The sequence below is a fragment of the Coturnix japonica genome, chromosome 2, assembly GCF_001577835.2.
Source record: "Coturnix japonica isolate 7356 chromosome 2, Coturnix japonica 2.1, whole genome shotgun sequence".
Taxonomy (NCBI): domain Eukaryota; kingdom Metazoa; phylum Chordata; class Aves; order Galliformes; family Phasianidae; genus Coturnix; species Coturnix japonica.
This window is the reverse complement of record NC_029517.1, coordinates 52,397,803-52,420,820: the sequence shown is the minus strand read 5'-3', so window position 1 is coordinate 52,420,820 and position 23,018 is coordinate 52,397,803. Positions and strand designations below refer to the sequence as shown.

The window sequence follows — 23,018 nt, the reverse complement described above, 5'->3', positions numbered from 1 at the left end:
GAACTAGCAGTAAATCATAGCAGAGGATTTCAAGTTCTCCTAGAATTCTCTGTGAACTTCTAAGAATGTGTCCTTTCCAAGACTGCACATCAGCAAGGGAGTCTGAATAGTTGTTTAACAAAGAGCATTGAGCTAGGGTTTGTAGAAGCATTTGTGGCTTTGGTGAAGCTAACGTCGTTTCTGTAGGGAAAGAAACGTTCTTGAAGGATAAGGCATTAGGTTAGTATTTCTAGAGCTAGTGTAAGCGAAGCTGATATAGGTAACCAGAGTAGTTAAGGGTACAGTGACAAAGGTCATATCTGACTCATTTTCATATTTTAACAAACAATAAGCTGCCAAGGCTTTCAGGACTGAAGATTATTCTCTTTTGCTTCATTTCTGATGCCAGGCGGGATAATAACAATGATTTAATTACTGAATATAAATGCAGCAGAGTTTGAAGTCTGTATGTTTTAGTTAAGTCACACTTTTTTTTTTCTTTGACAAGTGCAGTGGAAATCTACATGGTGGCTGTATACTTTCATTCCGAAATAAATTGGTTTTTCATTTCCCTCCATTAACATTCTTGCAACTAACAATAAATAAGCTGTAGGCAATATTTCTGTTTTCATTTGTCACTCGAGTCTTCTGTCACTGAATTTTTTTGCTATGTAGTGCATTGACTCAGTAGAGTGATATCAAGTAAAAAAATGGGTGGGGACAGTTAAAATGCTGTATCATCTGCTTTAGTATTTGGAGAGGAAGTACTCAACTCTGGATACATCAAGGACTGATCCAGACTTTTCTGTGGACCATGCTACCTGGTTGTCTTAAAAGGTCCTGTGGGCTATCATAATCAGTATAGGCAGCTTTGCAGGAGTAAATTGATAATATGTACAGCTATCGGTCATCAACATCCATATCTATCTATCTTCTTTTCTTTTTGGTCTTTTTTTGACAATTCACATTTCTTTTACTGATTTTTGTTTTTCCCCATGATCTTTTTGGGGCCTTATTCTGTTACTTCTGTCAGCTGAGGTGGTTTGATGCAAAGGTTATGTCCAAAGAGAGTGTTGTTTTGGTTGACCATGTGGATACTGGAACTTGATTAACTGTATGGATATAGTAGATGTGACTGCCGAGGGTTTTTTTTCATGCCTTTGGTCTTCGAGCTGTGATTATTTGGGTATGGAATTTTGGAGACTTTTGGCATTAGAGGATGAAATGTCTGAGGAAAATGAACTGGAAAAAGCACCCTGGCTGTGAACACCATGCTTGCGGTTTTTGGGAAAAATGGAAGCTGCAGCTAAAGTTGGGTGTTATTCTCCTTTCATACTTGAGTTTGATGCGACTCAAACTTTTCCTTTACTTGGTTAAATGTTTCGAAGGCTAAAAGAAAATATTGCTATTAAAAATACTGTGAAGAAAATTACACTTCTGTTATATTCTTAAAGAGAGTACAGAACATCTTACCCCAGTAAGGGAAATAGGCTTCTACTCTCCAAAACATCTTTTCTTGTTCTGAAGGATTCTGCTTGTAGATTTTTTTTCCTTCTGATCCTTTAGGTGTTTATTATTTTGGACTTAAATTCACAGTTAGGAGGACAGCTTCTTAAGTGTTACATTCTTCTCCTTTATGTAAGTGGTATTTTCCTTAACACATTTTCCCACCTTGTTCTTCATCTTCCTGTCTTAATCTTTTGCATAGAGCTTTTATGATTAACAGATGCTCAAGCCTAATAAAGTTCAGCTACGCATAAATTAATTACATAAACAATAGCAATTTTCAAACAACTGTTTCAAGAGAATAACTTTTCCTGATGACCAGTCATGCAGAGAAGTAACAAGATAACACTATGACCTGTGTTGAACCTTATCAAATGCATATATTGTTACAGATTTAACTGTAACTACCTGTCAGCAGTTTAAGGGCTGGTTTGGCTGGGATCCTTGACAAGTGGGATGTGGGGACCCACACCTCTGGAAAAGAAAGAGCAGAAAAGGGTAGGAAATGGGTCTAAAAACAGGGCAGCAATCTGAGGAGAGACAAACTAATTTATTAAATTAGATATTGGAATGCAAGATAACACACTATAGTACAGTATAATGCAGTACAGTTGGAATTGAAGCTAATGAATCAAACATAATGAGAGAGTGTCCAAAAACCGAAAGCATTACTCTAATGCTGAAGGTGAGATGTCTAGCCAGGATGAGCAGAAGGGCAAAAAAGAGGGACATCTCGTTATATGCGAAGAGTTTTATCTTTCCCTCTGAGTGGAAAATGAAAACAGAACAACGCAAAGTCCTCTGGAGTATGTAGTGTATAATTCTCCTCTTCTGAGAGCCAGGTACCTGGAACTATCAACAATCCACGGTGCTAACTCTTTAACTCCCAGTGCACTACATGATGTTTTGATGTGAAATACTAATAATAAAAAACCATAAAAACATGACACTACTGAAAATAGAGTATTTAATACTGATTTTTAAATGTAGAACTTCTGTAAAGCAAGAAAAGTGTTTGTGAATATCTCTGTTTAAGTGAAAACATGTGTACATGAATGGAAAGGAGGAGAAGGTAAGAAAAGATTATTAATGGTGCATTCTCATACGGGAAGATGCTTCCAGTATTTCTTGATGCTTGAAAGAGTCCATCAAAGTGCTAGTTATTTTGTTGTATGGTTAGCTCTTTTTATATTCCAAGCATGTGTAAAAAGAATAAGAAAAGATCTGATATTCCACCCCTCAAAGTGAATAGTAGATATACTATCCGTCTCAGTGGAACCTTGTTCAGTCTCAAACATATGTTGTCTTATGAAACTAACTGGAATGCTGAGTTGATTTGTCAGCCAAGCTGGTGTAAGAAGAAGATTGTAGAAGAATGAGTCTGTGTGATGTATTCATATGTATTCTGTGTGGTGAAGAAAGTGAGAAAGCTTAGTCATATGTGAGAGTAAAATGAATGTGAAAGGAAGTAGTGTCTTGAGTGATGGAGTTCATGTAGCATGACATTCCATGTCTGTGCAAAATATTAAATCTAAGGTAATAGCATCAGCAGCTATTTTGCATTTTACTTTTCTCTTGGTATCATAATATAATGCGTGAGATGAGGTATGCTAGCTTGAAGGTAGAAAATAGTGCTGAAAGAGAGTATTATGTGGGTGTAATAATGCACAAAAATCTCCAAATCCAAACAGTGTAATGAAATTATTTTCATTATGCCAGCTAAGTTCAAATTGTTATTACGTAAGTCTTCAGCAACTCTGGGATCCCTTCTAAAGCTAAGTGTCTGAGTTTCTATTAGAAAAAGCTGCCAAAAGACCAGATGCTACTCATTTATTTAGAATCAAAAAAACCTATGTTTGAAGTGAAGCCACCGTGAGCTAAGATGAGTAGGAGGTGTGTGAGATTGACACCATGTGTGCCAAGAGGGGATCTAGTTTTTTCAAGTAGCACCTTCTTCTCCCTTGTTATTTTTTTTTTCTTTTCAGCCTCAACTGTGTTAGGGACTGAAATGGCTTAGTATTAAAATAACGTTTAGAGTTACCTTTTTAACTGTCCTTAGGACAAACAGGACGGAATTTCATGCAGCTGCTCCCACATCCTGGTAGTAGAGGCCAGAGACGCATGAGAAAGAATTAAAGACAATACTAAAACACTTGTTACATTATTATCAGAGTTTTATTTAGTCTGCTGTAGCAGCTGGGAGAGCTGTTCCGTTGCAGCAGATTACTTGCTTAGAAAGCGTTCACTGCAGTAGATTTGCTGCCTTCTGATTTATTGTAGCATTTCAATGATTGCAGCTTGGTTGGAGGCATTCTGTTAAATAAGCTGCAATTAGCAAAAAAAAACAACCCAAAAAACAGACAACTTCAGCAAGTCATGCAAATCTCAATTCTGATGGGTTTGACTTTTTTGGGACTAATTCATTGGAATATGTATAACACTGTATATGTATAGGACTAGGGCTGCTAATGCATTTGAGTAGGAGCTGCTTTTCTTACTGTAGCATATGACAAAATTCCAAGGTTTACATGCTGGGAGTTTTCTTTAACGTGAAACAGGATAGAATTTTTTTTCCTTCCTTTTTGCTTCCTGGAGATCAGTTTTGGCGTAGCAATATTTGGGTTAGCACCTTAAATCTCCTGCTGCTTATTTAGATTTGCTTCCATTACCTTTAATCTGCAGCATAAATTTTATACAGTCACCTGCATAAGTACAAACCGAGCTTTTGTGGCAGATGAGAGTGAAAACAGTCATTGAAGCAAAGAGGAGACTTGATTTACACATTTTTATTTCCTCTTTTTTTTTTTTCTTTTTTTGAGATATGAGTTGCACTGTTCGTTGATGATTCATGATCTGCCAAATCCAACTTGGCTGAAAAGAGCAAAAAAAAAATAAAAAAATAAAAATCCAACAAAACACTATGTTTAAGCTTTCAAAAATATGTAAAAGGAAGGAAATGTAAGAGTGGCTGGAGGTAAAAAAGATACCTCAGGTCTGGCAGGGATTTTGTACAGATCTTTGTCTTTTTTTATCCCAGCTGAAGACTGAGGGAAAACAACCTGGTAAATATAGATTAAAAACATAGGTATCACATGTTAGTCTAACTGGTCAGTCTATAGATTATTGGGAATAAAAGGATGTTTTTGATTTAGAAGCTTTATTTACTTCTGTTTATCCTTCATGTACTTTGACTTCATTAATGTAAATTATTGGAATAGATAAATATCAGTGTATACAAAGAAACCTGAAAAATCTTTATGCACAGAACAGCTGTGATTCAGTGTTTTCTACTTGATGTTCATGACTTTTCCTGCTTGGTAGTGAGCTTCTCTTGCCCTCTTACAGCACTCCTGGTGTGATAATTCTTATTTAGGATGCAAGCCTGTGGTCTATCTGCTGCTAAGCATCAGGTTGGGGGTTAGGAAAAGGTTCTTCACCAGTAGGTGATTGGGGAAAGAAGTACTTGAAAGCACTCAAAAACTTGAGTCAAGGTCAAGGTGCAGCAAGGTGATCGCACTTGGTATGTAAGATCAGGCCATGCACTTTTGTGTTCCCTGCAGTCTTAGTTGCTCTATAATACTATGAAATAAGTGATAAAAGTAAATTAGGTAGAGGGGAGGTGTGATGCTGTTATTTTTCTTTTGTAACACAAGACTGGAATATCCAGTGAAAATACAAGGTAATAAAAGGAAGTATTGAACATGTGGCCTTTCTTAGATGAGCTGGTGGCTCTCTGAACAAACTGATTCGTGTGTGGAGAGAACTTTTTATGATCATATATCACAGCAGTGTGAAAATCTAATAAGGACTCCTTTAATTGCACTGTAGTCACTGTATTGCCTCACACACTGAAGCACTTCTGAGAGGCTGGCAGTCTGGCTGCTGTCTGAAATATTCATGTGGCTCTTGGCTGTCTTTGCTAGATTTCTGTCTCTGGCATGATAGTAGGGAGAGAAAGAAAGGTGGAGTTAGAAACTATGCTGTGAACAGAGTAAGACAACTGGTAAAATGCTTAAATTCTGTTCTGTAGCAATAGCTCTGATTCTGTTACAAGCTTCACCTTGGAGCCCTGGTCATAAGCTAACACAATTCAGTGCTAGCTAACAGATAAAATGAATCAAATGTAGGCTGCAGCCAGAATGTGAATTAACCTCTTTCTCTTCCACCAGTAAGGAGGAAGTTGTTACCTGATGTTATTGGAATAGAGTTTGAGCCCAGTGTTTACTCTCTAGACCAAACAGGGGAGCTGTTTCTAAGTCTTCTAGAGGATCATCAAGTTCCAGACCCCCTGCCACAGGCAAGGATGCTGGCCATTTGATCAAGTACTAAATGATAGTACAGATCATAATACTATCACTCCAAGTCTGCCTTACAACTTTCCTGAGGAGAAAAGCTTCGAGTCTTGTGACAGGACAAAGCTGACTTTCTTTCCTTCTCTCATGTTCCTGTTGATGTGAATTCTTTTTCTCTGAGCCTGATGGTAAGCTAGAAACTGCAATAGCCATGTGAATTTATGGTCTCATAACAGTAAACAAAAGCTGTGTATATGCTTAGTTCTCTGAGCAGTCTCTGAAAAACAGTTGTCATGAGATACTGTTGGATTGTTCCCACTTGTCTGTAGTCATTGAAGTATTACTTGCAATTGTTCTTTTGCCTCAAGGGCCGTTTTATGTTTTTAGTTACAGGTACATGCAGTGACTCCTGTTCTGTGTAATTTATTAATGTGTTCCATGAAGGACTAAGCCTCATATTAAGCACAGTAAGCCATCTTCAACTAGGCCTGGTAAAATGAGAGCCCAAGAAGGCAATCAGAATGCTGTTATGCTTTTAGGGTAGGCTGAGGTACAGAGGTCCTAGTTTCACATTCTCTTCCTCTCTATATCTGGCTTTAAACTTAGGACTGTTGCTCCTCAGTGCAGGGTTATCACTGTGGAGGTACAGATGTCTCTCCTTCGGTGCTGTGTGCTCCATAAGGGACCATGGACTAGTTGAATCCAGTGCAGAGCTTTACAACTTACATAGGAAATAAACTTCTGTATCTTCATTATGCCAGTGTTCTGTGCGGATCTCTTTTTCCTTTCTTATTTAGATATGTGTAGACTTCTGTCCTTGAGTTTCCTGTTTCTGGTAGCTAAAGAGACACTGTCCTCACTGTGTTACTTTGCTTATTGTTCCTTCCTGTTGGAGCTGCTTTGTAGACCTCACTTGCAAAAGATTTAAGGGCATAGACAGGTGAAGAGTCTGAGGATAAAGAGTGAAGTATAGAGGATACTGTGTTTATATTAAGCATCAGTTCCTCAGAGTATGCTGTCATCCTCATTTAGCAGATGAATGTAAGGGAGGTTCAGTATTCCATGTGTTCTTACACCTTACTAGATGCTACATTAGTGAATGATAGAAATACTTATGTCCAGATTTTGTGTTTTCTTTAGGAAGGGAAATCTTCATTCTGTGTACTGCTGGAGTGTGAGTTAAAGGTTTGTGGTATTCACAGTAAGAATGACAGGAAGAGCAGAATCACCTAGCAGGAAGAGGCTATGGCAAAAACCATGTGCTGGATGAAGGAGGTGTTTTAGTTAACACATGTTCTTTCATCAAGAAACTGCCTGTCAGGTTTAATTTGAAATGAAACTAATTGTTAGTCTGACAGCTTGATGTTCTGGGAAATGCAATAAGTATATTGGTACCAAATTATTTGCAGCTCTATTATCTAACCATTGTTGGACTTAATGAGAAAAGAAGAGCTAAAACACGCATGTTTTTAGGAACTAGTTGTTATAAATTACGATTATGTAGGAGTAGTGTACAATTTTGTGCTCTTTTAATCAAACACTTTAAAAACTATTTCATAATCTTTACTAACAAACACAGTTGTATTAAAAATATTGCTAGTTCTAGTGACTTGTTATATTTATTCTTATGTTTTTGGTCCTGTTGATATTTTCTTTCCGTCTCCGGTGTATCTGGGGCAGAGAACAATCTGAATTCCCTAAACTATCAATATTTAGAACTAAAGCATTAATTTGCATTTTTGGTCATAAGAGATTTCATTAGAATCGCTTGAACTTTAAAGAACTAATTGCGGTTGGATTTAAAAGGACAGTAAGGTCATTTTCTCTGATCAAAGCAAAGGCTGCAAAGAACTGTTTGGCAACTGACACAGATAAAATTGGAACCAATTGTCTGAATGATCAAAGTTCTGTTGTTACCATTTCACACTAGCCCAGTTCAGCAGTACCTTTCAGGCAGTTGCTGTAGAATACACTTAGTTCTGCTCAAAAAGAAAAGAAGCTTGCCAAACACTGCTATGAAACTAGCTTTGTAATTAGAAATACAATGCTTTCTCAGAAAGGTAAGACTTCAGACACTAATCTGAATTAAGCACTGTCTTTGTAGACAGCTGCTTTTACTTTTGCCACCACTTTCTCGTCTTTGCTTTGTTCCAGCAGTATGGATTTTCTGAAGAAGTGTTATACTCTTACCAATGCTTGCCTTGTGATAGTGGGCAAAACTGTACAACAGTACCAGTAAAATTTCTAGCAAAACTTAACTTTAAAGTTGGCATATTTAGTGTAGGCATTTCTTTCTTCCTGAATAATTATTTTTTCCTCTTCACAATCTGCTAGCAGTTTTGGAGTGGTACTAGTTATTGGCAGCAGAGAAACGTGCCATTTCCTGAAGTTCCATTTTGATTCTTCAGCAAGAATTAAATCAGCAGAAGAATCCTGGCTGCAGAAATATGCAGGGACTAGCGTCTCCAAGCAGTAACTCATCAGTACTGATTAAAAAGGAGAAGAATTAAAGATCCTGAGGGAATGAGCATCTTTCTAGGACAGAAGTGAGATTCAGGGCACATGGAAGGAGATTGTAATTGTCTGAAAAGATAATGGGAAGGCGGAGCTGTGCAGTATAAGAGATCTGAACAGCACTAGGTAAGATGGAGAACTGAGTGAGAGGCCTGCTGAGATTTATATGGAGCTAGGTAGAAAGAAGGAAAGGAAGGATTTAAAAGCAGAGTGGCAGAATTTAAACCTGAAGAACTGAAAGGAGTAGAGAAAGGCATGTTTGCTTCTGATTGTGCTGTTGATTTGTGGCCAGGAATAAGATACAAAATATTAGCAGTGCCCTTATTGCATGAATTGCTGACCAGAGCAAAGGATGGCAGCTGATTGCTACTGTCACTTTCCCTTCTGGTAAATTTAAGAATATTCAAGTGCTCATCGTTGTGATGGCTGGGGTTGGTATTGTTGTGATCAAATCTGTGTTTCCAATTTTCTTTATACTCGGAAAAAACTTGGATAAAATTAATTCCATACAAATGTACCATCTAATTACCTATGTGCAGCCTTTCAACCCTGTGGAAGTGATCTTCAGAAGAACAACAAAAAAAGCCGTCTTCCTTTTATTTATCCTGCTACCAGAGGGATTTTCAAGCAGTAATATTACTAGGTGAAACTAAGCTTAATAAAAATAAATCTTTGAACTTCATCAGGCTTTGGTTTACCAATTCTCTTCTAAAAGTAGTAAGAGATATTGAATACCTGTCTTTTTTTTCAGGTTATTGTTGCAGGGAAGTGTTATTTACATTTTGGAGATGATTCCAGGTATGTGCTGGAAGCAAAGGCAGCAGTGAAACTTCAGAAAGCTCTCAACTGTGGATTGCCTATCTGAATAGGAGCAGATGAAGACAAAGAGCTGTTGATGAGATGAATTGCAGGGAGGTGATCACAGTATACTTTAATTAGCTATTAGCAGTATTGTTAAAGGTTTGTTGTTGATCACTGGAAGCAAATTGTGTGGTTTAGAGTATTGCATTTCTATGTTTCTTATAAACTACAGCTTATTATAAACACAGTCCAGGGTCTGCATCATGTAGTAATTCAGGTACAGAAGGTCCTCAAGATCACTAGACTAGCCTCAGAGCAGGGTCAGCTTTATATCTACTTCAGTCTTGAAAACCTCCTAAGATGGAGACCACAGAATTGTCTGTCCTCAGGGTAAGAAAGTATCTCCTCATGGTCAGTGTGAACTGCCCTTGTTTCAGTTTATGCTTATTTTCTCTTATCCTGCGACCACATACCATTGTTTAGAGCCTGAATTCATCTTAGATGTCAGAAGACGGCCTCCTTTGTAGGTAATGGCCCAGTGCCTTCTTTCTTGCAGTCTGAATAAAGCCAGTTAGCCTGTGCCTTTTCTCATAGGTTGAGTGGTCTGGCACTCCATTCATCTAAGCAGTTCCACTAAGTTCACTCCACTGTATTGATATCCTGTATTGGAGGCACAGAACTGGATGCCATATTCCAGATGTAGTCCAATGAGCCCTCAGCAGATGGAGACAGTTTTCCTCATAATCTTCACATCCTTCTGTGCTGTTAGGGATCTCTACACACTTGTGTTCGGTTTACTGTTCATCAGCACTCTGGGAGAAAAATATAGGATATTGGCTGTAAAACTTTGATCTCTTCTTCATTAAGTACAACCCGCGTTTCATACTTGGTGCTCTGTTTTAGGTTTCTCTCTAATTTAGCTTCAGCTGTCGTTTCCTTTCTTTTACAGATCCCATTCTGTCTTTTCATTTGTTTGTTGGTTTGTCTTCATCAGTTCCTGCTTGACCTGTCAAGTTTATATTTGCTGCACTTAGATCTCTTGGGATTTGTCTCTGTAAGGGCATATAGTAGAGACATCACAGAGAAGTAATGATAATAAAGCGTGGCTGGTATATTATGTTGTTTTGGGAGGATATTGCAGACTGCTGAAAATGCAGGAAGTCCCATTTAGCCCATGAAGTTTTGAGGACTTTTGTACAGGGTGAACTGTATTTGCCGTGTCTTAGTGCATGCCTAGTAGATACCTGCTTTGAAAGCATTTGTGCTTGCATAATTTACAAGCAGAGATGAAGTATCTCATTAGTCCCTCAATACTGATGGAAATTTAGATGAGTTTTTGAGCTCCTGGCCTGTTTTAGGACTGAGATATTCAGACCTGTCATACACCTGAAAATTCCTATAAGTCTTGCCTTGTCTGTCTCCTTTGTCCATCATGGGACAAATGTTATCTGCTATCACCTTCAGGACCCCATATGTGTTTTTGCCCTCTCAAAACACCAAAGGGAAAATTGTTGACAAAGGAACATCAGCTGAGACTCTCTTCTAAGCAAGGCTACATCTTTTTTTCTTTCTTTTTTTTCCTTAAATAATCATCTCCTGTGAGAAGGATTCTACCTACAAGGGGGTAGGTAGCCTTTTTGCTGTGTAGGAAGTCAAGTCCTGGTGGGAACTGTCTCAGTTCTTCTGTCAGTCATGCATGAATATTTCAAGAAGCATCAGGATGAATTTTTTAAAAGTTAAGAGGTAATATGCTTTGACTTCTCTACAGCTAGAGGTGTTCCAGTGAATAATTTCATGTGAATCCCACTGTGTGACTGTTGTGCACTTCTTCAAGGTCCTTAGCTTTTTGTCTTTTGCTTTCCATTACTTGATGAATTCCAAGACCCATCTGTTTGCAGAAAACAATCCTCAGCTGAATCTGTGCTGATAGCGAAGTACTTGGAAAAGAGCAGAGGTAGTTTATTATGTGTGAGTTGTTTTGTTTTGTTGTAATTAAATTTGGAGTATAGTTAACACAGAGCATAGAAGATTATCATCCTTCTGTTGCAACTAAACAGTTGGGTAGCTTAGAGAACATTGCCTGCAATGGTTAAGGGATTCATTCTCACTGACAAAGACATCATCTTGGATGACATTCTCAAAGAGAAAGTTGGGAGTACTGTGTGACCTTATTGTGCTGAACGACAGTGTGAAAATAGGTGGCCAGGGAGTCTTGATTTTTGTACGTGAAGATTGAACCAAGTGGAATGAGGCTGGTCCCTAAAAACTACTTTGATTCTTCTGAGTTGATAACTTATCTTTTAGTATTGATACACAGCCTAGTGCTGAGAAGTGAGAGAATAATCGATCTCTTAATGCTGACCTGTGTGTGTAGTAGTATTGTTAACCTCTCCTCTGCATCCCAGTAGGGAGCAGTTTATGCTATTAAAACATTACTGGACAGAGGGACTGTGATTTACAGGTTTCATTGCTGTCACTTAAGATTGTGTAATGCCTTCCAATGACAGTTGCGTAGATGAGTGTTCCATCCAGCTGTTAACATGATCAAAATGATTCTTGATTGAAATGACTAGTAACTGTAGGTTGAATGAAAAATACCATAGTTGAGTTTGTTGTGCAGTCCTGTCATTTGACCTTCTTAGGGTCTGCAGACTTACCTCAAGACTGCTTCATTTGACTGTTGTGGTGTTTTTTGTTGTCGTTTTATTTTTTAAATTCCTTCTTGGTTTAACTTCTCAATTTTTGCTATGCTCTTTTCCCAGTGGGACACGATATCCTTCGCAAGTACATATTGGCAGGGTGGTCAGTCCCTTACCTGCTGATCAGGCTAGTTTTGGTCAATATATGAAGCTTAATGGCATGGGCTGGACTGAAACACAGGCAGTTCTGTCTAAACATTGGGAGGTATTACTTTGCTGTTTGGGTGACATAGCAGTGGCACAAGCTTCCTAAGAGCAGCTTATGAAGTCTCTTCCTTTGTTGATCTTCAAAAGCTGCCTGGTTACAGTCCTGCACAAGTGGCTCTTAGTTCTCTGCTTGAGCAGGGGCTTGGACTAGGTGGCCTTTAGAGGTCCCTTCCAACATCAGTCTTTTTGTAATTACTGAATTACAACTCTGTAATTTAGTTTTTATTCTATCAGCATTGTTTGTCTCAGATTTGGTGGTTCTTCTAATTCTCAAAAATCGTTGAAGACAGTTTTACTTTATGAACTGTGTAAATAGTATGTATGCTTGTATCATTTTAAAGGGATAATATAATCCAAGACAGCAGTTTTAAAGCAATTCAGAGTGTAGTGAACTTCAGTAAGAGTGATCTGAGAAGAAGCACTTTTTCCCTCTACGTTGCTGTCTGGGAGGAGACATCTAAGCAGCAAACTGTAGAGTCAGGATGGCCCTGCAGGGTTGTGTAGCCTTTTCAGGGTGAAACCTTGGGTCCACGTTCCCAGAATGTCACTAATTAGGCTGCTGGGACCATTGGAAGCCACTTCTTTATTAGCTTCACTACCATGCTGGTCCAAATTCCCTGATGTAATTTCTGATCAACAGAAGTGCCAATGTAAATGAGTGTGTTGAAAATAATTTTTATGCAGTTACATGCTCCTAAAAGCTAGAAAAACCTAGTGATCTTCCAAATAAAGCTGCACATTGCCATGGGCATTTGAACCTCCAGAGATGTTCTGCCCTGAGCACTGAACCAGTGCAACTCTGTAGTGGTGCATCCGTTTTCTGTAACTTGTTGTCTATTGACATGGCTGGCAGAGCCTCAGCTAAAAGTGTGAGGCAAGGCACAAGGTAAGATGGGACAAGGGATCAGGTCACATGAACACTAGTGTACAAGATGGCCTCTGCTTTCCTTGTCCATTCTGTGCTTAAAATTTGGGCTTTCAAGTCAGTATTTTGCACAGTGTTGCATTTCCTTATCACAGCCATATTATTCATAGAAAAATAACGTTTAGCTGCAGCAAAACAGCTTACATGGAGTAGAAACAAAACCAAGGTCAAGTACGTGGCTGTGTACGACCAGCTCTTTTGCTTTGACTTCTTTAATCTTTTCGTGTTCTCCTCAAGGATTATATTGGGTGTTGCACATTTTGTTGTGTTTCTTTGATGATGGTTATTCAGGCTAAGTTGCATGTTCTACTGAAAATTCAGAAGTGGTTTCTTGGGGGCAAGTACCCTACTTGAGACCCTTCACAGTTTTCACAGATAGTGTTTGTATTTAAATTCAGTAAAATTGTGAATACCTAATCCATTTGGAAATTATGGCGAGTTATATTAATGTAGAAACCCAGATTTCAAGTCCAAGTTTAGAAACAGCTTTTGAAACTGCTGCAATGTGTGTACAGTGACTGAGATACTGAATAGGTAGATATTCCCTAGATTTTCCAGGATGTGTAAATAATGCCAATTTACAGCATTATATTGCTATGTTAGTCATCATGAAGCAAAGTCTTCCAGTAGTTCTAAACATGCATGTTGGCTAAAAGATTAGAAATAGTCACACCCGTCAGCCTGGTGCAAGTTCTTAATTGATCTGTTCCTCAAGATTACCATACCTAAAAGAAACGGTAGTAACAGGTGGTCAAATTGGTTGATATGCCAAGTGTTACTGAGATAGTATTAAGTGAAATCAATATGAGAGTCTTTGAGCATTAATTGGCTGCTGAGAAGGTTATCAGAGCTGCTTGCTCTCATGTGCCTTTGCAGAGGGATCTGAATTTGTGCCCAGGTATATTTTCCAAATGACTGAGGCTAAAGGTGGGTTGAACTTCCTGCTTTCGTGTTTCTGGCAGAAATAGCATCAAATATGTATTTGTTCCCTTGTATGCTGGCATATGCTGTGCTGGATTTTAATGTGCCGTGTGTACCTGGCTCTGAGGCGGTGGATGACTTCCCTTCTCCTGTTACTTGCTAATAGTCAGGGATGTTGGAATGATTTTCCTTTTTGATTTAGTCCTTTGTTATGCTTGTAAGAAATCTCTGCTACCTATCTGGAGCTAAAGCAGTTAAATTATTACCTGTAGGATGCTAGTCCTCACTTATGACATTTAGAATTTCCAGTCTCCTGTTGCAGAACACACCAGTCCTCTTATTTTGCTTCAGTGATCCTGTTGCAATCAGTTGTGCTGTGCAATAGCAGCCTTTTGACTGTCTTCCCAGTTGTTTCCTAACAGAGGCACATGTGAAGTCTGCAGGTTTCAGCTGTTGTAACGAGAGCTGCTTTCTTTGAATGTTTCTTCCTGCCTTGTCATTTATGCTGTAACAGACGTCTCTCCTTCCACCCCTTCCTAAGAAATGCTTTTTTGATACTTTTTCAGCACTACTGCCATAGCAGAGGACTTTTCCACCCCTCCCTCCACTTTTTTTTCCCCCTTTTCTCCCTTCCCCTCATTTTGCATCTCTCTTCTTGCCTCTGCAGTTCCCTATTCAATACTAATACCCACTACTTGATAAATAAATAATATTAACTATCTGGTCATTAGGAAGAAAGGGCTCAGCTCTTTTTATTTCCACCCACAGACAGTGAGCACTTTTCTGAGCTGTGGATTGTGCTTGTGTCCCCTCAGTGTTGCACTGTTCAATGCTGTTCTTTGCAGCTGAGGAAAGGAAGAAAAAAAAAAGTGATAAAAAACTTTCTTTTCTTCCTTAGAGCTCTTGAACGGTTTTCTACTTCTTTTGATATGTGACAGTACTGAATGAGAATCACTGCTGTAAGATTTGTGGATATTTCTTTCTTTGCAACGGGGAGTATCTAGACAAGATCCCTCTGATAGGCAAAAACAAAATTAAGCTTCAGTTTGCAGCTGGCCATTATGTAGCAGCAATAGCACTGCTGTCATCTGGGTGCCTAGGGTATGTCTCAATGGATTCCTTCTCTATGAAGATTTTAAATAGATATGACAGGAGCCCAATACCCTCCTGTCAATTTTAATGTCATAGCAGTAAGAATTCAGAGTAAGTATGCACAAGAGAGGTCTGTCGTCTCTTTACAATGTGCGGGTTAATAACAGGAACGCCACTTTGATTAATACAAAGTTTTGCCATAAATACAGGGGTTGAATATTAGAAAATGATGTAGTCTTTTGATAAATTAAGGTTCTCCTCTTTACACCTGGTCTTTTTGCCTTTTTTTTTGTGGTGGTAAAGTCAAAGTGAATATTTGGGTATTCGACATGAAGTGTGCAAACTTGTTTGCGGGTTGAAAGCAAACAGTTTATAAAATGTAATCTCAGGAAAGAATGCAAAGGGATTATAAGTGAATACAAAGTCAAGCTGTAAGGCTATCAGCTATTATTGTGGCAGTTTTTCTTCGTTCTTATTTGGGTTCTTAAACATAGCTATCGTGTTTTGACTGAAACCTGTAGTAATCCACTTTGTTGGTGTTTTTTGTTTGGTTATCTTTTGTTGTTGTTCTTTATGTCTTTAAGATTTACATGTATTGTAAATTACCAAGCCAGAATTTTAGGTGTTAATGGGGTGTGAAACCTTCCTCAGATGCATGTATTTCCCTTCATTTAATTTCTGCTGTCTGTGTCTCTTACTGTTTGCATTCTTGCATAGTCTGCCACCTGAATACTTCCTTGGTGTTCTTTGACATAGCCATTTCAGGCCAGTATATGTATAATTTTGTCCCCAAGTTTTTGATTAAGAAGAAAGCTAAGATCCAGAATAGTCCAGTTCTTCTAAAGTATTTTAAGACTTTTATTTTCCAAGATTTTCAGCTATTTCTATAATGATCTGCATTCAGAAGAGTTCAGCTGAATCAGGCAGTGCCTCGTCTTACACTTCAGCCTGCAGCAAAATTTGATTGTTAGAAATTCCAAATTCCTATATTTTTCTGTTTACATGTGAAGTGATTGTGCTGTAAGTCAGAGGTGTTGTTTATTTCTTTTTTTTTTTTTTTCAGTAAAGTGCCAGGCTTAGAGCAATACTGTTTAAAGTCATCACTCTTCTGAAGATAAACAGTATTTGATAATTTACTTGCTTTTGTTCACAGTTAATGTGTTACCATTAAAAAAACAAGCCAAATATACTGGTTTGGGAGGTAGCCCTTGGATCTAGACTATCAGAGGTAGCTGGAGTTGAAGGAGATGGAGAGGACCTTCTACCAAAATGTACCATTAAAAATTTCCCGTCATTCCTTCTTCTGCAGATGTTGAGCTCCCTCGAAGCGCTTGCATTCGTAATGAAAACTAAATAGAGATGTTTGATGTGGAATTCTTAAAATAGAGCCAGCATTACTGTGTGGTTGTTTAGCTGTACATTGCAATAGCCTGATGAGTCTCAGTGATGAGAAGGGCACAAGAAAATGTAACAGAACCAAGGAATAAAGTGGAAGTGTCTCATGTAGAAAATACTCTTTCAAAATGTGGAAATTGAAAAGAAGAAGCTGTCAGTCATGATACATTATGAAAAGTCCTGCACTGTAGTATTTACAAATGGGCACACATGATTGCCTGGATGGTAGAAGGTGCTCTGATAATCTTACTCTGATAATGCCTGGATGGTAGATGGTGCCCTTACTCTGATAATCACTATTTCTGCTTTTTAATTATTTGAAAATCTCATTCTGCTGTCATACATTTCCATTAATTTTCATAGTGATGTCCTGGGACTCCGTTGCTCTGCTGACCTGTACAGAGTAAAAATGACATTGTGAATCAGGAGAGATCTCTGCCTTTGGTTATTGATGGATTTCTATAAAAGCTACCTCCTGTCTCATTAGCAAGTGAAACTCTGAAATGTCCTATGTCCAATTAGACGCAGTATAATAGAAGTGACCCTTGGAAGTGTACAGAAACGTCAAGGGATCTTCTGGAAAACTTTTTTTTTTGCTAATTTAGTCTATATTGGTACTTAGGTAGGTGCAATTTATTTTTAAAATAAGTTGTACTTTCTACTTAGGTCAATTTTCCCTGATTTCAAAGGTGAGAAAGCTAATAACTTACTCAGTCAACTCCCATTATTATACTGTCACTTTTTAGACTATGCAGACAGTAACCAGAGGTACTCTACCACTAGGCTGATGTTTTGGATTAGCTTTGTTCTTGCTGTGGATACCCTTTAGCTTCAATTGCAGAAACAGAACTGCAGACAGTGCTCTGGCCAGAACTGTGCCACCAGGTAGTGGATAAGGAAGAAGTCGTCATTTTTACAGTGTATGTATTTCTCTTGTCCTCAGTGAGAAAAACTGCTCGAGCAGCATAGTATGAAGTACCAACGTTATTGCTGTTGTTCATTAAGTGTAAATTCAGCTGAGACTGTAGATGCTTGTTTTGTTTCCTCAAACTGATGTATTTGTTCTGTAGAAATCAGACTGAAGAAGCAGAGCTATGTATGCAGCACAAACAGAAGATGATGGGATCTATGTTGTAATAGCTGTTTAATAATGTATGTAGAAACCAATGGAGCTAAGTGGTTATATGCCATCTTGTAGGTTCTGGAATACTTATCTGAGGAATTGAACTGCTTTAACTATTTTAATTGAATCAATTAAATGCCATTCAAACATGTGGAGCACCAGGGCTTGACAGACCTGACAGATAAAGTAGAAAATGAGCACTTTTTTTTTTTTGTTGTTAGATTAGCAGAAAAATCACTAGTGGTGTATTGACACTCAGGAGGTTTTAGTTGCCTTATGATTTGTGCATACGGATTTAAATGAATGAGTACTATTACAGAACTATATTCAGATTAAACAGCACGTTGATCTGTTACCCGTTTGCACTATCACAGATGTTATTATCACTTAAAAAGCTGAAACATCTATTTCGCACTGAGTGGAAGTTTACTATCTAAGAACTACTCTTGAAATCCTCGGACTGTAATGCTTTAAATCCCATTGCTATTGATTTCTTTGGGGTCATTTCCCATGTCTTTCTTCAGTATGAAGTTCCAGTCCTGTCGACATCAGTAGAACGTTTGCAGTTTATTTTAGTAATATCAGATGTTGACCTTCTGGATTAAACCCTTAAGATAAACACAGAAGGAAGAAACAATCTGTTCTGTGTTCAGGTGACTGGATGTTTCCAGATGAAAAATGAAGATTCTGTCGTACCAACTACTGCAGCTCAGAGCAGGCGTAGTAATGGTAGTAGAGCAGCAAGGCGATTGCTTCCTGGCAGGTCAGTGGAGGTTGCTTGATCTGAAGAGATTCAATTTCTCATGGTTCACTTAGAGATATGCTCTTGTCTGAATCCTTTCTAGAGAACTTTGTTGCCTGTCTTTTGTCCTACTAAAACCCTCGCTGTGCAGTGTGAATAGGGTGTTGGCTTGGTTTTGTTTGTTTTACTGTTAGAAGTATGCTATTATGATGAGAACATGTTCGAATTCAGACTTCTGATGTTCCTTTATGAGCTCTAAATGCAAAATCAGGTACTTAAAGAATGATTCCTTTGCTTCCTATGGCTGAATTAAGAAGAATTTCAGATTCCAAGTTTTGCTAGTTTCTTTTTCCCATGACAAGATGTATTCCTCTAGAAATTTCACTTGCCTCTGGAGGGCAAAGAGAATTGTGTAAATAGCTTTGGAAGGATTTGAAGTGTGATCCTGGTCAACACAACCAGCTCTCAGTCTTCAGCATGGAATCTGATACTATAAGAGTGTATTTGTAATTTTCTGATACGCCCTTGGTTGTACTAAGAGCTGGACAGAAAATTTGTCAGGGTCTGTTTTGCTGCAGGGGGAGTAACAAAATGGCTGATTTTCATCTGCGTTTGCTTTGGAGAACTTCACACAACAGTGGTGTGCTACTGCAGAATGGAAACTACAGAAAGTGAGGTGTAAAGCAGGATTACGGCAGCTTCTTGTAGTAGTGCCATGGATGTGGGAGAGGATGTATTTCTACAAATGGAGACACATACATGTATCTGTCATGTAGTTTGGATTAGTAAGAAATGGCATTGCAATTGTTGAAAGCGATGGGAAAGTGAAACATCGGTGTCTACTGAACTGGTTAATGGCCAGTGAAGGCAAGTCAGGTATGGATTCCAGTAGCAGTAGCTGGAACACTCTAAGGCACCACTGTGTGTCTGAGGCAAACACAAATTCAGCAGAGATTTTAGCCTTCTTGTTATCTTCTAATCTCCACATCTCCTTCATTGCACTGACATCACATATTCTTAGTACAGGGTCACAGAGTTTCTGTTTCTAATTCCACTCCATCTTCCATGTGCTGGGAGGAGGAGGAGAAGCTGCAGCAGTGCCACAGCTGAATAATGTGTCCCATAAGCTGAGGCTATGCAATGCAGGTCCATAGTCATCATATTACCAGTGTTGGAAGCATGTCATGGGAACATACACTAAATATACTTCAGCATTTGGCTAGTGTAGAAGACTTGTGCAGTTTGTCATTGATGTTCACTAAGTGCTATGTTTTTACTGGGCTGACAGGTTTTGAACCCTAATGAATGAACCAGCAGATGGGGAATTATGGTCTATTTTCAAATCCTCTGAGTCTGTAGGAAAGCTGAAATGCTTAAATCTTCATTCTGTGGTCAGAAGAAGGCAAGAAAGAGAAACGTACCCTCTGTACAGCCTGTGCAATAATGCAGATTAGAGATGGGAGATAGCTTTCTTAAATAATTTTCTTTTGTGGCTAATGCATGCGCTAAAAACAAAGACGAATGAGATGCTGGTGGGATTAATCAGGCCGTGTGCTGTAGTGAGTTGACAGTGGATGTAGGAACAATGAAAGTCAATCAGTCTCTATTAAATGTAATGAATAGTGATTTGCTATCTCATTAAAAGATCAGGACACCCAATTTGCTTGTGTATGAATGGCGAAACAAGTAATCATTAAAATGCCCTCATAGGGTATTAAGAGCTACCTTAAAACTTGCTTTCATTTGCCTGTATGGGAAAAACAGCCATTTAGCACAGTGAAAAAGCCATCTCATGGAGTACATTGGAACAGCGACTAATACACGGAGAGGGGGAAGTTATTTTCCAAACGTAGTGTCTGTATGTGGATGTGTACATATTATAAATGTATATTCCTCACTTCATTGAGAGGAATAAGCGTTGCTTCTACTTGTTCTGGTATTTGCCACAGCACCTGGATTTTTTTGAGGTTCTGTCCTTAGCATACATAGGCAGTAAGCAGAGGTTCAACAGTGCCATCCTGTGGGTGATGTTAAGGGTTTGAAAGTTACGGCAGATAAATAAATGACCTCAGCAGGATAAATTATCATAGAATATCAGATACTGCATGTCCCAATGCAATCAACTAGCATATTTCCCTCTGGTAGTCAGTCAGGCTAATTATTACTTTTCTGTCCAGAAAATTAATAACCTAAATGCATAATAACCAATTGGAAAGTATCTCAGGCAATCTGATGAGCAGTGTGCTTGTTAGTCTTTCTCTGTTGCTGAGAAATGCGTTTTTAATCATCTCGGTGTGTTTTTAATCATCTCAGACTTCATTTTCGCGGACAATGGTGAAATTAAAGGCAACCATGTAAATTCACATAAGCACCGATAAGCTATGAAGAAGTATCTGAACATTTTTTAAAAGGAATTTAACTGAAACTAACAACAGTTATCTTTAATGTTTGTAACATGTGAATTCCCAGGTAACCTTGAAGATTAGGTCGGGTGGTTTGAGCAGCTCACTAGAATGTTTTCAGCTCCAGAAAGAGAAGGGAAGGACGGGATTATCACAGTCTCGTGCAGGTTGGAAGGGACCTTAGAGATCATCGAGTCCAACCCCCGGGATTCGAGCCTCCTGTGTAGCAGAGCGGCACTTCTACCACTTGTGCCACACGGGGATTCGAACCCAGGGCCTCCGGTGTTGCAAGCGGCATTGCTACCACTGCGCCACCGTAGATTTATTACTTCGTGTTGGTTGAAGAAGATCAGAATATTTGGAGAAATTTCTGTTCATAGTGTCTGCTTTGGTGGGACAAGGTATGGAAAAGCACTGTTTGGCTCTGATGAGGGAAGAGTTGGGGTGGATCATGCTATTTCATGTTTTTCACTTCACATGCCTAAGCAACATGTTAATTAGAGCATATGGTATGTTTACTTGGATTTATTTACCTATTTTGACCCAGTAAAGTTGTCTCAGCCCAGCAGAAGACTTGTATCTGTATAGTTCTATCCTTTTTAAAGCAGGCTAGCCTGTTCAAGTATTGGGATTCTTGTGTCTGTGCTTGTACTCTGGTTTGTAGTTCTCAGATAAATTGTGGATGAATCAGATGTATGAGGAACATAATTTCTTTTGCTATTTAATTGAAGGCAGGAAGGAAAATGAATTACAGAAGTTTAACCTCTGCACAGAAGAGGTTTCTTTGCAGACCTTGTCATTTTGAAGTTGACTTCAGCCACAGAACATGAGCATTTGTTGTAGCTACATGTTTCTACCTTGATGTGAATGTGTGCAAGTCCACAGAAATGCCTAATTCTGATTTTGAATCTCCCTAAATTCTTGATCTTACTGTTGCCTTATCTTCAGGAGGTTCTGTGTTTCATTCTGTGATGTTTTAAAGATGTCTACTTCTACAGGAGTTAAATGTTTGTCTTCTGTTTTCTTTAAGTGGCTTTTTATACATATGTTACAAAAAAAAGGAAATAGAAACAATATTCTCCACCCTACACTGGGTCTATGTGCATACACTGCATGGCAATATTTCTTAACTCTGTCCTCACATAGGAGGTTCTCCATGTTCTCCCATCTTTTTTTCCACCTTTATTTCTCCTCTGATTTTCCTGGACTGCATTCAGTATTTTAAACAAGATATATAGTGAGTTACTATTTTTGTGGTTGCTTTTTCCTGTTCTTCATTTGTCTTATCAGGTTGGTTTGATTTTTCTGATCACCAGTGGACACTGAGCACTAAGTTTGTACCCCAGCTGGTTGCACCAAGAGCCTGTTCCCTTCCATGAGCTTTTATAGTTCATGTGGAAGACTGGGACATATACACGTAGTTCTTCCCAGGTAGTCAACTCTAAGTATAGGTTCATATCTAAATCACAAGTTGAGAGATGCTCACAGTCCTTCATTCGTATCAGAACTTCTACTCAGCCAGCCAATGGAAGGTGGACTGAGCTTCAGATCCATCTCATCAAGTAACACTGGGGTGGGCAACCTGGGTGCTGCAAACAGGAGAAGAGATGTGGGAGTGTGCTGTGCTCTTTCCTACACTTTGGACCACTGTTAAAAAGCTGAGAATGTAAAAAGCTGAGAACTAAAAAGCTGTGCAATCTGTATGTATATGTAGCATATTACATATGTGCTATATACCTATGTTTATAACACTAATTAAGGGCTATAAAAAATAATAAAGCAGTTTTCCAAGTTATTAAGTTTCTATTTTTAAATGGAATTGGATAAATAATCACAGTCTATGTGTATTTTCTGTGGGCTGTATTTGTTGTAATTCTAATGCCATTGTGCCTGATTTTACAATATTTGTCAGACTTGGCTCAACAAATCCCTCTAAGGTGAAGATGTAAGATTCTAGTATTATTAATGCTTCATTTAATCTAGTTAATGATCTTTTCAAGTCTTCCATCTTCTTTTCATGATTTACTTGTAATGTCAAACAAAGGTCGTATTTAAGCTTAATATGAAATAATAAAAATCTTTATTTGAATGCAGTCAAGATGAATGAATCTAGTTGAGATTCTGATGTTAAACAGGTGCAGTTCTTAACACATGTAAAATCTTGGTAAGTTGTATAAATGCTGGAATCTTGACAGATGTGTTCCTTTCCTCTTTGTGTTTCAATAAAACAAGTAAGTGTTGACTCTGAAAGTAATGACACACAGTAAGTTGTCTTGGCAAGTCTGCTATTGTATTCCTTGTACAATATCAGCTGTGGCTATTATTAAACTATAAATGAATGTGTGCATTAAATATGTTAAAAACATACGTTTGTAAACAAACACATTTTTTTGTCCCAAAGTAATGTTTTCTTGTTTTCT

The 23,018-nt window shown here is 38.3% G+C and overlaps 1 protein-coding gene across 1 annotated transcript in view; it reads left to right on the top strand.

The window, feature by feature from the left end:
- The window catches only part of DAP (death associated protein), a 38,285-nt gene that overhangs the window by 9,250 nt on the left and 6,017 nt on the right, over positions 1–23,018 (top strand). The window lies entirely within an intron of this gene.